Source organism: Tenrec ecaudatus, unplaced genomic scaffold (assembly GCF_050624435.1).
Source record: "Tenrec ecaudatus isolate mTenEca1 unplaced genomic scaffold, mTenEca1.hap1 Scaffold_1501, whole genome shotgun sequence".
Taxonomy (NCBI): Eukaryota; Metazoa; Chordata; class Mammalia; order Afrosoricida; family Tenrecidae; genus Tenrec; species Tenrec ecaudatus.
This window is the reverse complement of record NW_027457989.1, coordinates 159000-175926: the sequence shown is the minus strand read 5'-3', so window position 1 is coordinate 175926 and position 16927 is coordinate 159000. Positions and strand designations below refer to the sequence as shown.

Below are 16927 nucleotides of genomic sequence, written 5' to 3'. Positions count from 1 at the left end.
TGTTTTGCTTTTTGCTGTTTGTTTTATTTTGGTTTTGTGCTTATTGTTGTTTTTGCATGTCTGTCTAGACGGATAAGATAGGCAGAATAAACAATCTGGTGGTGAAATGAACAGGAACAACTGTTTCAGGAGAGGGGACATAGAAGAGGGGGAGGTGGAAAAAGGAAGGGGTGTGTCAACAATCCTAAGGACAAAGGAACAAGTGATGTAAAATACACAGGGAGGAGGATGTAGGATGCCTGGTGGGGCTTGATCAAGAGCAATGTAGCTGAGAGGAATTACTGAAACCTGAAACCTGAAACCTGAAACCTGAAACATGATAGTGGGATGAGAGAAAAGTAAAAGGAAATAGAGGAAAAAACTAGGAGTCAAAGGATATTTCTAAAGGTCTAAATAGAGGCATGTATATATGTACATATATTTATATACAATGATAGGGAAATAGATCTATGTATATATATTTAAATGTTAAGTATTAAGGTAGTAGATGGATATTGGGCCTCTACACAAGTACTCCCTCAATGCAAGAACACTTTGTAATGCTCACCTTCCCAACAAGATGGCTAAAGACACAATGGGTGCATAAGCAAATGTGGTGAAGAAAGCTGATGGTGTCTGACTATCAAAAGATAAAGCATCTGGGGTCTTAAAGGCTTGAAGATAAGTGGACACCTAATTGAGAAGCAACAAAACCTACATATAAAAAGTACACCCATCTCTGTGATCATGAGGTGTCGATGGGATCAGGGATCAGGCATCGAAGACCCAGAACAAAAAATTATATCAATATGAATGAGGCGGTGTGCAGAGTGGAGACCAAAAACCCATCTGTAGACAATTGGACATCCCCTCTCAGAAGGGTCACAAGGAAGAGACGAGCCAGTCATAATGCAGTATGGCATTGATGAAACATACAATTTTCCTCTAGTTCTTTAATGCTTCCTTCCCCCTCACTATCATGACCCCAATTCTACCTTACAAGTCGGCTAAACCAGAGCATGTACACTGCTACGGATAAGAGCTCACAACACAGGGAATCTGGGACAGATAACCCTCTTAGGACCAATAATGAGAGCAGTGACACCTGAAAAGGAAGGGGAAGTTGGGAGGAGAAATATGGAACCAATCACTATGATCAACATATAACCCACTCCAAGGGGGACAGACAACATAAAAGTGGATGAAGGAAGACAGCACTTGGTGTAGGTGACCAGATTTTAACATTGGTAAAGCGGGACACCAGCGGGACACCATTGATAAAACTCATATCCTGGTGAAATAGCCACATGGCAGCTGAAAACCATATAACCTAGCTTGTGCATTCTTTTCCAAAATCAGGACTTATTAAAAATGCCGCGGGATGCGGAAACAATTGTTAAAAATCGGGACTGTCCCGCCAAAAGCAGGACGTCTGATTACGAGTGAAAAGAAAATGTTTTGAAAATGATGATGGCAACATATGTACAAATGTTCTTGACATAATATATCTATGCATTATGACAAGAGCTGTAAGAGTCCCCAATATAATGATTTAAAAAAAAGATTATGAGTGTACACACACCACAGTCCTATTCTGCCCACTTACCAACTGTTCTCATTAATTTCACATAGTTGGATACTGATAAAATAGAAAAAAAATTTATGAAACACAATGGCAAATTCCTTTTTAAAAATCCACATATAACCAGTTTTAGAAACACATATAGTAAAATCAGAATGGTACAAAAAAGATCAGCACAGACCCTGCCCAAAGATTACACTCAAATTGGTGAAGATTTTCGCATTTTTTGCTTCAGTAAAATATCAAAAGCTTCATTAAAAATCCATACTTAAAAGTCAGTTGAGACTACTACACTAAGATAATTTTAAATTGTCAAGTAAAATCAACCCACTTTAACCTAAGTAATAGCTTGGCTCAAATAAACAAAAAAAAAAGGAAATCATTTGTATGTACTAGGCTTCTTTAAAAAATCACTTATATAAGGTCAAATGGTCAATAATTATTGTTTAGAAAAGATGAGAAGACATGGGGAAATGGAAAGTAGATTAATGAAAATGGGACAACCTGAACAGAAATGAATGCTATTGCATTGTGAAGAATGTAACTAATGTCAATTGACAACTTGTGTAGACATTATGGAAAGAGAATCTAAACTGCATCTAAGCCTTCACTGAAAATGCAATGAAATATCCTTTAAAAAATAAAATAGGTAAATAAATTTTTATTTCTAATTTTTATTACATTTCAGGTAATCAATTTCGTATGGGCAAAAGTATAAACAGTTCTCCAAAGAGGATGTGTGTAGCTAATAATCACATGAAAAGATGTTCACATCATGAATTTTGAAAATGCAAGTCAAATCACAGTAAGATACTATTTCATCCCAATTTGGATGATTATATAGGAACCCTGGTTGTACTGAGGGTTGACCGTAAGCCAGCTCTTGTATATTTCATGTCAAATTGGCATGTGAGGCCTAATAATTGCCAATGATGTGACCTAACAGAAGATTAGGTTGGTTGGTGTGAAATCCTTTTGTCCAGATGCAAATGAAAGGAAGTTTCCTTGGGGGTTAGCCTACTTCCTATAAAATGGGAATGCTTGCTTTTTATTGCTGAGTCTGGATTCTGTTATCTGATATGTCAAATGCTGGTTCTGTGGGCTTGAGCCAATGACCTATCATATGCTTGCTGATCCTATTTAGTGGCCTGACATTTGACCTGTCAAACTTGGATTAATTCACGTATCCAGTAACAAATCTATTCTGTGATCTTCTTGCCTATTTTGGTTTCATCAGATACTAAAGCTACAGGAGACAGGTGAAATGTCAAGTCTAACATGTGACCCATGGACTTGGAACCAAACTGGACTCTCCACTTTTACAATTACATTAGTTCTATTTTCACATACACTTCTCTGTGTTCCTGTGTGTGCTCATGCACATATGTCACTGATTTTCCTTCTCTCCAGAAGTCAGCCTAACATAGCTGCTAACCTCAAGGTGGACAGTTCAAACCAAGTAACCATTTTACAGGGGTAAAATTAGGTGCTCTACTACTATGAAGATGTATTGTCTCAGAAAACCTACATACCGGGTCACTATGAGTCTGAATCAACTCAACAACATTGTTTTGAAATTGATTATAGGAGCCCTAGTTACCCAGTGTGGTATTTATATAATCATTTGTGAATTTGAGGATAAGAATGAAGGGGTGGAATCTAGTCGGTCAATTGGGTCATAGCCAATGAAGCCTCTCTGTGGGCATAGCCTTCTCCTGAGAATTTTGGGAAATCTGGTATCTCCTCCTTGGAGTCCCTGGGAAACATTGCTGCTGACAAGACACATGGAACTACACTAGTTTCCTGAGCTGAAGAAGCCACATGAATCTACTCTGATGCAATCAGACCTCTAAAGCCAGAGAAACCCTGTAGAGACCCCTGCCAGGGCTGAGATTTTAAACCTCATTGGATCCAAAGACTTTCTACCCACTACACTTGTTGTCATTGCATGTGTTTCTTGAGTCTAAAGAGGACTGTATAGATTATTATCAGACATATGGGCTAATATCAGACTTATGGGCTTGGGCTGGACTATTTTGGGATGCATTTTTAATGTACAATTACCCTTTATATAAAACTCTCTCTTATATACATATGAGTTTCAATGGATTTGTTTCTCTAGTCTACTCAGACTAATACACCCAGTGATTAAATGCTTGACTGCAAATCAAAAGGTTAGTATTCAAACCCATTAGCCATTTTACCAGAAAATTATGTGAAAGTCTATTTTGTAAAAATTTGGGATATCCTCTGGGGAAGTTCTATCCTGTCTAACAGGATTATTTAGAGCCAGAATTAACTCAAAGTTTTGAGGATAACTTTTATCAGAGAAATATAAAATATTGGCACATCTTTGGAGAAACTGAGAAAAAAATTGCCATTGCTGCTGTGGATGCAAAATGGTATAGCCACTGGAAAAACAGTTTCTCAAAAGGTTAATTATAGAATTATCTTATGAGTCATCAATTTCACTACCAGGTATATTTCAAAAGTCTTGAAAGCAGGCATTCAAAGAGATACTTGTACACCAATGTCATTGCAACATTATTCGTAATAGCCAAAGGGTGGAATTTATCCAAATGTGGATAAGTAAATGTGGTAGCGTTATAAAATAAGATATATTTCAGCCATAAAAAGAAATGAAGTTCTGATATATGCTACCACTTGAATAAACATTGAGAACAGTATGCTGACTGAAATAACTTGTAAGGAAATCATATGATCCCACTTATCCGAAGTATATAGAATAGGCAAATACAGGGAGATAAAAGGATAACAGTGGCCATCAGACATGCTTGTTTTTACTATTGTGGCTAGTGTGTTGCTTGATGTTAGAAGATATGCCATTGGTATTTCAAACACTGCCAGGTCACCCATGGTGAAGGTTTCAGCAGGTCTTCCAGACTAAGAACAGATTAGGAACAAAGAAAAGGAGCTTCGCTTCTGAAAATGTAGCCTCTGAAAATCGTATGAATACCAGTAGAATATTATCTGATATAGCACCAGAAGATGAACAACTCAGGTTGGAAGGCACTCCAAATTTCACTAGGCAAGAGCTGCCTCCACAAAGTAGAACTGGCCTTATTGATACAGATGGAACAAATGTGTTGTAACCTTCATTTAATGATGGGAAAGTACTCAAAATTAGGAGAAACCACTTCAAACATCCATTAAAAATTGGAATGTGGGATATCTGAAATACAAATATAGGAAATTTATAAGTCATCAGAAATGAACTGGAATGCATAAAAACTGGTAGGCTAGCCATTCGTGAGCTGAACTGACTGGTATTGACTTATTTGAATCAGATAATCAGGCGTCCTCAAACTACGGCCCGTGGGCCACATACGGTCCACCAAGGACATTTATGCCGCCTGCCAGGTGTTTTACCCCGTTTGTTTTTTACTTCAAAATAAGATATGTTCAATGTGCATAGAAATTTGTTCATAGTTTTTCTTTTAATTATAGTCCGGCCCTCCAATGTGTCTGAGGGACAGTGAACTGGTCCCCTCTTTAAAAAGTTTGATGACCACTGGCTCTGTAAGAAATTACAAATTCAAGAGGAATTATATCACATTGAGCATCAAAAAGAACATCTCATGGTCTCTATTGAAGTACAATATAGCCTGTGATAGGACAACATCTATATTTATACAAGGAAGACAACTTATACAAAGATAACAAATAGTACAACTATTATCAAAATTTAAACATCTACCACTAAAGCTAGTATTGAAGAAATTGAAGATTTTTACCAACTTCTGCAGTCTGAAATTAATCAAGCATACAGTTTAGATAGATTGGTCTGTATTGGTAACTGGAAAGAGACAAAAAGGAGGATAAGTAGTTGGAAGATATTCATCAGGAGGTGATAGAAACAAGAATAGCGACCACATGATAGAGTTTTGCAAGACCAATTCCTAATAATTGGAAATAACCTTTTCAATAACATCATTGATGACTCTTCATAGGAACATCACCAAATGAAACACATTGAAACCAAGTAGAGTATATCTGCAGAAAATATCAAGGAGAAGTATACAATAGTATTACTCAGTACAAAGTGGAGATGATGGAAATTATGATATAAGGTTTTGTGTCAACTTGATTGGGCCAGCGTTCTCAGCCAGCGTTAGGCAGTTAAAGCTAATAATTTCACTTGATGAGATCTAATACAGTGCAATTAGATGCCACTAGTCAGTTCTGACTCATCTCAACCCTATGCCTAACAGGAAGAAGCACTTCTCAGATCTCAGGGATTCTCACAATTGTTCAATGATCCCTCTGTTCAGCCACTCTGTCAATCTCTTTCATCCAGGGTTTCTTTTACACCCCCCTCCACTTTACCAAGCATGATTACCCATGTCCAGAGAATAATCTCTCCTAATACAATGCCCCCAAATTTGTGAGAGAAAGTGTTATCTTTGCCTCTAAATAGCCTTCTGGCTGTACTTCTTTCAAGACATGCCTGTTTTGTCAGTCCATGGCAAAATACATCTTTGCCATGTTTCCTTTGATCATCCTTATTCAATGTCCAAATCACATGCAAAAGAGGAAATTGAAATATGGTGTGATAGCATTTTTGGGTTTGTTTGGGTTCTTTTGTTGTTGTTATTGTTATTGTTTTTTGCCAACACGGCATACATTAGAAGATGTAGGTAGTTTAACTTGTTGATCAGGTCCCAGCTTGATGACCTCTTTTGAAGATGTGACTGAGATAAATGATTCCTTGAGCCAAACCCCTTCCGCTCTCTCCCTGGTGATCAGACCTGAGCTAGCTGCACTGTCTCAACCATGTGCTACGCTACCTGTGGGCTGAGCCAAACTCTGGACCATGGTGGACCCAGTTGCTGTGTGGTACTGTTCCATGACCTAGCACTGCCCCACTTTGCTGTGTCTGCTGCCTGCGGGCCGACTCCACTCATCTTCCCACCACTCCAGATGCCACCCCACCCCACAGCCACTTGATCCCCCTACATCTACACCATGGTGCTTTGCTACTTGCTACCCTGCACTACTGGCCTCTGCTCCACCTCAACATCTCATCTTCCTACTGTTTGCTTCCTTGGCCTTGGGCAAGTGGCTGGTGGGAGCTGGAAGGACCTTCAGTATATTAACTGTTCCACAAAATTGAGTTGGACTGAGCTGTCTGTACTGCCACGTGGACCCATTTGCTGCTGTATTCCTTTTTTGCTATAAAAACCTGTATAATCATAAGTGGCCTAGTTTTGTTTCTATAGGAAATGCTGCCTAACACACATGATTTGGCTTAAGTATGACTTGGTCCTCAAAGTAATATCCTTGCTTTTGAACACTTTAAAGAGGTCTGTACAGGATATTTTCCTAATGTAATGTGTCAAGAACATTATACATGAAGTAAAAGGTCACTAAAAAGACAGGAAATAAAGATCAAAGAAGATGTCAGGAGAAACTCTGATGCTTACCCTTAATTGTAGAGTACTTTAAAAAACTGGGGAAAATATGTTGAAGTGAAAGGTTTGAGCAGAAAATTTCAAAGGGCAGCTCAAGAAGAGAGAGTTAAATATTATCATGAACTATCCAAAGACAAAGAGTTAGAAAACCGAAAAGTAAGAACATACCCAACATACTTAAACTGAAAGAACTCAAACCGTGAGTAGCAATACTGAAAGATTCTATGGGCATAATATTGAATGATAAGTAGGAAGCATCAAATGAAGATGACATAACACATAGAGTCACTATATTAGAAACAAACTTAACATTCCATCAGTTTAGGAGGTAGCATATGAGCAAGAACCAATGTTATTATAAGAAGAAGTTCAAGCTACATTGAAAGCATTTGTAAATAACAACATTCCAGCAATTGATGGAATACCAATCGAAATGTTTCAAATAGCACATGAAGTACTGGAAGCATTTACTCGTCTATGCCAGGGAAGTTTGAAGACAGATACTTGAATGACTGACTGGAAGAGATTCATATCTGTACACATTCCAAAGAATGGTGACCCAACAGAATGCTCAAAATAGTGAATAATATCATTGATATGAAATACTAGTAAAATTTTGCTGAAGATAATCAAAAAATGGTTGCAGCAATCCATTTACAGGGAGCTGCCAGATTTTCAGGCCAGATTCAGAACAAGACATGGAACAAAGGATGCCATTGCTGATGTCAGATGGATCTCAGCTGAAAGTAGAGAATATCAGAAAGATGTTTACTTGTGCTTTATTGACTATGTCAAAGCATTAGACTATGTGGATCTAAATAACCTATGGATAGTATTGAGAAGAATGGGATTTCCAGAATACCTCATTGTATTCATGCAGAACTTGTACATACATCAAGAGGCAGTTGTGCAAACAGAACAAGGGAATACTGCATGCATTGAGATCTGAAAAGGTCTGCATCAAGGTTGCATCCTCTTGCCATATTTATTCAATCTGTTTACTGAACAAATCATCAGAGAAGCTGGATTATATGAAGAAGAATGTGGCACCAGAATTGGAGGAAGGGTTAACAAACCATGATATGCAGATGATATAACCTTGCTTGCTGGAAGTAAGGAGGACTTAAGGTACTTGTTGATGAAGATAAAGGATTACAGCCTTCAGTGTGGATTACAACTCAATGTAAAGAAGACCAAGATCCACACAAAGGGACCAACAGGGAAAAATGATAAATGGAGAAACAATGGAAACTTTGAAGGATTTAATCTTGCATAGATGCACAATCAATGCTTACGGAAGCAGCAGACAAGAGATCAAGTGATACAATGGGTTGGGTATATTGGGTAAATATGCTGCAGAAGTCCTCTTTAGAATACTGAAAATTAGGATGTTACTCTAAGGACTAAGACATGCCTGACCTAAGGCATAGTATTTTCAATACCCTCATGTGCACATGAAACTGGGACATTAACTAAGGAAGACGAATGAACAGGAACATATGAATTGTGATGCTAGTGAAGAATATTGACATATCATGGACTACAAGGACAAACAAATCTGCCTTCGAATGAATATGGTCAGAGTGCTCGTTGGAGACAAGGATGGAACACACTTAGAGGAAAGTATTTTACATATTTTGGACATGTTGTCAGGAGAGACCAGTTCTTGGAGAAGGACATCATGTTTGGTAAAATGGAGGGGCAGTTAAAAATAAGAAAGCCCTCAATGATATGGATTAACATAGCAGTTGCAATAATGGGCTTGTCAACCATAGGAAAAATTGTGAGGATGCTGCAGGACCAAGCAGTGTTTAGTCTGCTGGTAATAGGGTTGCTCTGGGTTGGACCTGACTCAGTGGCACCTAATAAAAACATCAACAACAAAGATTTGTTAATGAAGTCTGATATTTATAACCTGGGAACTGCCTATTTCGAAGGATTCTATGGACAAAATACACACATGTTTGCCATTTGCTACACTGTGGCGGCTTAAATGTGGTTATGATGGTAGCAGGATCAATTGTGATGAATGGATTTCAACATAACATTCTGAGCCAGTTCAATTCTCAAAAATTAACCCTGAAAACTTTGTAAAGATGAGGAACATTATTTGACATAGTGTCAGGGATGAACCTTTCAAGTTGGAATGTCCACAAAATAAGATAGGAAGAATTGCAGAATTGACTTAATGATATGTATAGAGCAACACTTTCGAGACCCTTATTTTCTGATGGGGCATTATTCAAAATGAGAGGAAACAACTGCAAACATCCATTTATAATCAGAACACGGAACGTTACAAGTACAAATATAGCAAAATTGGAAGTTGTAAAAACAAATGAACACATAAAGATCAATATTCTCGCCATTAGTAGACTAAAGTTGACTGACAGTAGTTATTTTGAATTAGACAATCATATGGTTTACTATGTCTAAAGGAAAATTTCAAGAGAAATGACATTGTATTCATCATCATCATCATCATCATCATCATCATCAAAAAAACATTTCAAGACTTATCTTAAAGTACTATGCTGTTGTGGTAGGATAACATCAATACCCATATAAGGATGACAAGTTAATGCAACCATGATAAAAACTTATGCAGAAGCCACTAAAGCCAGTGTTGAAGAAATCCACCAACATCTGCAGATTGAACTTGTTCAAACATGAAATCAAGATCAATTGATATTTACTGGCGATTTGAAAATGAAAGTTGGAAACAACAAGGAAACATAAGTAGTAGGCAATGTGGATATAAAAGGAGCTGGGGAACACGTGGTAGAATTTTGTGAGACTGACAACTTCTTCATTGCAAATATCCTTTCAACAACATAAACAATGGCTATACATAAACAGTGGCTATACAACTGGACCTCACCAGATGGACTACACCAAAACCAAATGGACTATATCTGTGGGAAGTGACAATGGGAAAGATCAATATCATCATACAAAAGAAGAACAGGAACCTACTTTAAAACAGACCCTCAATTAATTGCACATACACAAGTTCAGGTTAAAGATAAAGAAAAGTAAAACAAGTCCACTAGAAATGAAATATGACCACAAGTATATTCCAAAAATCTAGACGCCATCTCTAGGGGAGATTAGATACACTTAATATTGTTTATTAAATACCTAGAAAAACTGTGGAATAACCTCAGGAATATCATATATGATGAAAAGAAAGTCATTAAAAATAAAGGAATTAAAAAAAGAAGACCATGGTAATGATGGTGATATCTAGAGATGTCAAAAGGGACTCCAAACAGGACTCTTGAAAATAGAGTAGATAAAGAAAAGTGGGAAAAAATGAAGTAAAAGAAATGATCAGAATAATTCAAAGGCAGCTAGAGGAAAAAAAAGTAAAATATTCAAATGAAATGTGCACAAACGTTGAATTAGTAAGCGAAAAAGAAAGAATACACTGAGTATATCTCAAACTGAAATAAATGCAGAAAATTCAAGCCTTGAGTTGAAATATTGAAAGAGTCTATGAGCAAAATATCAAATGATACTGGAATTATCAAAAAAATGATGGAAGGAATACACATAGTTTCTGTACTGAATTTTTTGGACATTTGTACATTTCGAGAGCTAGTGTAAGATTAAGAATTTCAATGTGTACTAAAGACATTAGCAAAAACAAGGCTTCAGGAATTGATAGCATGCTTATTGAAATCTCTCACCACCATCACCACCCTACCCAAAAAAAATGATGCAGTGCTGGGATTACTCACTAGACTGGATCAAGAAATTTGGAAGATCCACTGACAAGGCTAACTGACTTGAAAGCATCTATGTTTGTGCTCATTTCAAAGAATTGTGGAAATTATTGAACAATATAATTAATAATACATACAAGTAAAATACTAGATGTTAATTCAAAAGTAGTTATAACAGTAAATTATTAAGAAACTGGGAGAAATGCATGCTGCATTCATTAGAGGACATGAAATGAGAAATATTATAGATATCAGGTGATTCTTGACTGAAAGCAAAGAGTAACAGAAGGCTGTTGGTTACTTATTTCAGTGACTGTGCAAAGTCATTTGAGTGTTCGAATCATAACCAATCTCATATAACACTGCTAAAAATGTGTAATCCAGGGCACTTAATTGTGCTTCTATTGAATCCATGAATAAACTAAGAGATGATCTTTCTAACAAACCAAGGGGATTACTTCATGGCTTAAAATCAGGAATGGTGTGCAATCAGGGTTGTATACTTTCATCATACTTAATCTGTATGCTGAGCCAATAATTGGAGAAGTTGTAGCATCGGGATTAGATAAAAACCCACAATATGCAGATAACACAATATTGCTTCCAAAAAGTAAAGAGTACATGAATCATTTACTGATGAAGACCAAAGCCTGATCTGTGGATTACAATTCAGTGTAAAGAAAAGGAAAAATCTTACAACTGGACGAATAGACACCATGATAGAGAAAAGATCAAAGTTTTCAAGGCTTTCATTTTACTTGAATCCACCATTAATATCCATGGGAAATCAAAAGGGAAGAGAGGTCAGATGGCTCTCAGATAACAAGTACAGCAACTACCAGAGAAAGTCCACTATGAAGGATATCTTACTGGAAGAATCTCAACATAAAGATAAGCAGACGCAAGTTCATAATGACAAAGCAGCAATGCCTGATTATAGACTCCCCTTTACCAGAGAGCAGACAGGCGCCATTTCTGTGAGTCCTGCTCCTGGTCAGCATAATCATTTCTGCCCTTTGCCCACACTTCCCATTCTCTGAAGCAAGCCAGCCAGCCAAAACTATCACCTCACTAGTCTATGGAAGACAGCTCCATGTAGACTGCACGGTGCAGACAAAATCAGTACCCAAGTTCAACTTTTCAATTCTGATTTTTTCTTTTCCTTCCTCCCTTTGTGTTTTTTGCTCCAGTATCCTCCTCCACCACTTTTCCACCTCCCTCACATAACACATGTATTACCAAAATAACACTATCAAAGAGTATATATATATATATATATATATATATATATATAGAGAGAGAGAGAGAGAGAGAGAGAGAGAGAGAGAGATTCATTTTTGTATTTTTCCATTACAATACTCTATTTTTTAAATTCTCTCCTACTTCCTTTTCCAGTATTTTCTTCTGTTGCAGCCCCAATGAACTGAAAATAGCCATTCCTCCTAGGCAAAACAGGCAGTCCTTTAGGTTCCATCATATCCACCCAAACAAGGGCTTTCCCAACAACCCTCTCTGATGCACTAACATGCACATATTCACATTGTCATTAATAACAAAAATTAGCATCCACACCATGGACATTCTCTGCTCTTTTTATTTCTCATTTGCCCCTCATCTGCCTGCAATCCTCCAATATATCATTCTGCTCTCTTTCATTGTCCTTATGAAATATATTTCAGTGAAATTTATTAATTCTGATTATTACCCTTAAAGTGCATTTCCACATTATTTTACAAATGTGTTCACCTCTCCAGACAACCACTTATCTATTATGTCACTCTTGCTCTTCTCTCTCCACCTTCTCCAATTACCCAACTCTTCTTTTCTCCATTTCAACACTGTATATTTTCTAGCTTCATTTAGACTATTCTCAGATAACTAAACAGAGCCAAATGCGTCTACATGACCAGCAGTGCATACAACACCAAGAGCTGTTCCATGATACTGGGGAAATAGCCCTCAACCACAGTAAACAAACCATAATATGAAGAAAAACAAACACAAACAACCAAAAATCACCCAAATGCAATATAGTACTCTGAAAAACAGGCAATAAAACTACCAGAAATTGAATTCAGAAAATGGGTGTTGAAGTCATATCAAGAGATGTAAGAAACAGTAAAGAGAACAAGGAAGAAATGGAAAAAGTAAAATCCTCAAACCAAAAGGAATCACAGAAAACAAACAATGAGATAACCAAATTAGGCAGCATTAGTAAAAAACCTGAAGAATAGAGTGGAAGAAGAGGAAAATTGAACCAGTGAGCTTGAAGAAAAACACTATGACTACAATCGACTAAAGGAACAATCAACAACAAAAAAAGTAAAGGAATCAGAAGAAAGCCTGAGAATAATATGGGGCACTATGAAGAGAAACAACCTACATCTTATCAGGATCCTGGAAGAAGAAACAAAATATCTACAGAGAAAATAGTACAAGAAAGCATAGAAGAAAATTCCCCAACAGCACACATGAGGTGAAAAATAACTGCTCAAGAAGCTGAGAGAACCCCAAATAGGATAAATCCCTAATGAAAAAAATCACAACACTTCATATTCAAGCTATTCAATTTCAAGGAAAAAGAGATAATCCTGAGGTCAGCGAAAGAATAAAAGAACAGTCAACTACCAAAGAAAACAGATAAGGCTATTTTCAGTTCATTGGGGCTGTTTTTCACAACAGGTTATGCTCACTGATATTGTTAGCTTATCATGCCAAATGTCCAAGATGCACAGGTGGTGTTAATTGAAGGGCGGAATGATTCATGCATTTGGTCACTTTAACTTTGCAAGTTCTCACAGATCTTGATTTTGAAATTCAGTAGAGTGAGATTATGCCTTAGCCAGTTAAATGCTGCTGCTTCCAAGCCTCAAGTACACTCAGACATATCTGAGCAGAAGCCACATTATCTACCTGAAACAGCTTTGGTGTTTCCACATGTATATGCAGATGCCCACCAAATATGAGAGTATTTTGCTTTCTCTGACTTGGCTTTTACTAGCAGTCAGCCTCATTCCATCTCTTTTGTAAATGTTTGAAGACTGTGTGGATTCTGGGGCGCCTATGGGATAATGGTGGGCATATGAGATTAAAAAGATCTTTTAGGGAAGTTTCATTGATGTGCATTTAATATTTAATTACAACTCTCTTTTATACACGTGTGTCTGTGGATTTCAACATCTAAAGTGCACAGATTAACTCATTCCCATAGCGGAGTGAACCTCCCTTTGAGCAGCATTGGTTAGATAATAAATCATGAGTAGTCCTGCAAAAGGAGATGGAGCCCTCGTGTCTGAGTGGTTACACACACCAGCCGATCCAGGCGCACAAAAGGCGTTTTTAATTCTAGTAAAGAGTTAACAACCTCAGACACCCAGATGGCAGTTCTGTCCACCTGCAGCCACCTTCACGGCATGTGTTTGTTAAGATGGAGGACATTGAGGATTGTGGTGTAACATATGAGTTAATGTGGGCTGCACTGGTTTGGGATTTTTTCTCCATGTGCACTTACCCTTTATCTAATGCTCTCTTTTATACATTACAGTTTCTGTGGATTTATTTCTGTAATGTACTCAGACTAACACAACTAATATAAGAAAAGGCAGGACACAAGTAAGCACCCATTTCCGTTTGGGAAAGACACTAAACAGTCAAAAGCTATTTTCCTCCATGCCATCTGTGGGTGGCACAAACAGTTAATTGCCCAAATCATAACTAAAACGATCATCTGAACCCATATGGTGGTACCTCAGAACACAGACCTGGTGGTCTGCTTTTGAACCCACACACAGCCTTGCAGCCCCTATCTCACACGGTTCAGTTTGGCTCTGCACACCTGGTAGTTCCATGACTTGGAATCTACACCACAGTAACTGTTTGGATGAAAGGTACTCAGTCCTGTGTTATGACCAGCCTCATGCCGACGATTCTGTCATGAGGCAGTCCTGACCGAAGTCAAATACCTCATGATTCTAGCTTTTCTTTTCTATTTTTTTCTATAAGTAGTTAAAAGACTTTATTAGGAAGGCTATGAAGTCAAAAGTAACTCTTGATAGAATTTTCTTTCATCCTTTAAGTCGGCTCTGCAAATATATAATCAGTGATTTAGCTGTAAGATCAAAGATCCGTTAATTTATTTAAAATATATTTTGGTTCTTAAAATTTATTCCATAAAGTACATATTTTATTATAAATTCCCTACTTAAACAAAAGAGGTAATAAATAAAAACAAACAAAAAAACAAACACAAAATATAAAAACCCCAACAAAACAGTAACTGAGCATCTTTATAAAAATTGTAAAAAACTAACAAGAGAAACCAATATTGTGTGTGTTTGTTAATATTAAAAAAAGTGAAAAATCTCTGGATGGGGGACTCCCACCCCCTGGCTTTGCATATCTCACCGTCATCAGTCTGTGGGGCTTGAATATATTGGATATAAACTTACAGCTACAGTGGCATCAGAGGTGTGTGGTATAGCATGAGTGCATGCTACTTATGGTAAACTTTCTAAAAAAAAGAAAGAGAATCAGATGGTCATAATGCAGCTCATCATAACTATAATACAGCACAACTCAGAGATTGTGTTTTCTGGGTCTTTGAACTGATATGAGCCAATTGAGTTGTGGGTTGAGGAACTGAATGTGAAATTGACCTGTTTTTTAAAAGCTTGAATGATCTGGAAGGCTAAGGTATGGTTTCAATCATTGTAATAGTGATTTGGGGACTTTTTAGGAACCTGTTTCATGACCCTAATTTACTTCCAACACTGTGGATAGTAACTCACATTCAATGAAGCAAGTGCTTGGCTGCCAACTTGAAGCTGGCTCAATTACTGCCTACTCAGCTTATGCAGACATTTCCTTGCAAACTGGCTTTATTTTTTTAGACAAATAAGTTTCTAATGGCTTATTTTTTCAATTTCCATAAACCTCATTATTTAATAACAAATTTTTTTGATCTCCACAAATGAAAAGGTGCTTATGAAGTATAAACACCAGGGTTATTGGGTAAAAGGTACTGCATGACACAGGGTACCGGGAATTCAGAAGCCTAGGAATTTGGGTGGAAACACTGATTGAGGCACACGAAGACACCGCTTGAGGTGGAATAGCCCTCATGCAGACTTACGAAGTGTGATAACTAGGCAGTGAGCCCTCCTACTCAGTCACAATAACCTACTCCTCAGAACTGTTTTGGAGTCAGGGGAGATTGCATGTAAAGTCAACAGAAAGGATCAGTGTCCAGGCTGGAGTATGAAGGCATCAACATATTAAAGATACTTGCTTCTGTTTGCATCACTTTTATCCCTATCATTCTTCTCCTGCAGCCAAAACTCAGTCCCAGGCGGATGGCAACTTCAGTAACCAGACTGTTCTGTCTGACTTCTACGTTAGGACACATAGACCATCTGAATAAACACTTGATTCTGTGTCCCTCTCCCTCCCATATACAAAACTGCAGCCAGCACCAGACCTTAACCCTGCAGACTAAGAGTTTGTCAAAAGTCTAGAAAGAGCAGTCCATACCCTGGAAACCTAGCATAAAGAAGAGAAGACACAGAATCAAAACCTACAACTGAAAGAAAAAAAAAAGCTCCAGGTGTGTGTCATTCAGACAACCGATTCCAATGAAAACACTTGAGCTTCCCACAGTGTAAAATTTCTTTTACTTCCTTACTATTGTAATTCAAACAGTTTCCCATATCTGACCTCCAAATGTAACTCCAGCAGATTCAAGTATATTAAGGAAGAGGCAATTATTCTGGTGTTTCCCCTGAAACGATTATGGAGTCTTAAACAGTTTTATTATTCTCAGCTCATGCCTTAGATTTTCAACAACTTGAATGTGAAGGAAATCATAAAATGCCACGTTACACAGGTTTCCTTTGTGTTGCCTCACCCAAGACTTTGTCTCATGTACCTTGAACATGTTATCAGGAGAGAGAGTCCCTGGAAAACGACAACATGGATGGAAAAGTTGTACAGCAACTCAAAGAGGAAAAAGCTCAAGATGATGAATGGACACATTGGCTACAACAATAGGCTCAGACTTAGCCACAATGTTCAGGATGATGCAGGACTTGGCAGTGTTTCAATCTGTGAGCATAAGATCAGTGATTCAGACCTGACAGGAGAGCACTGTGTCAGTCTGGGTAGATTAGAGAAACAAATCCACAGAAACTCTTATGTATATAAGAGAGAGT

At 37.5% G+C, this 16927-nt stretch overlaps 1 pseudogene; it reads left to right on the top strand.

Annotated features, from left to right (window-relative positions):
* The first annotated feature begins 1687 nt into the window (after nucleotides 1-1687).
* LOC142436098 (U6 spliceosomal RNA) lies at nucleotides 1688-1788 on the top strand (annotated as a pseudogene).
* Nucleotides 1789-16927: the final 15139 nt, after the last annotated feature.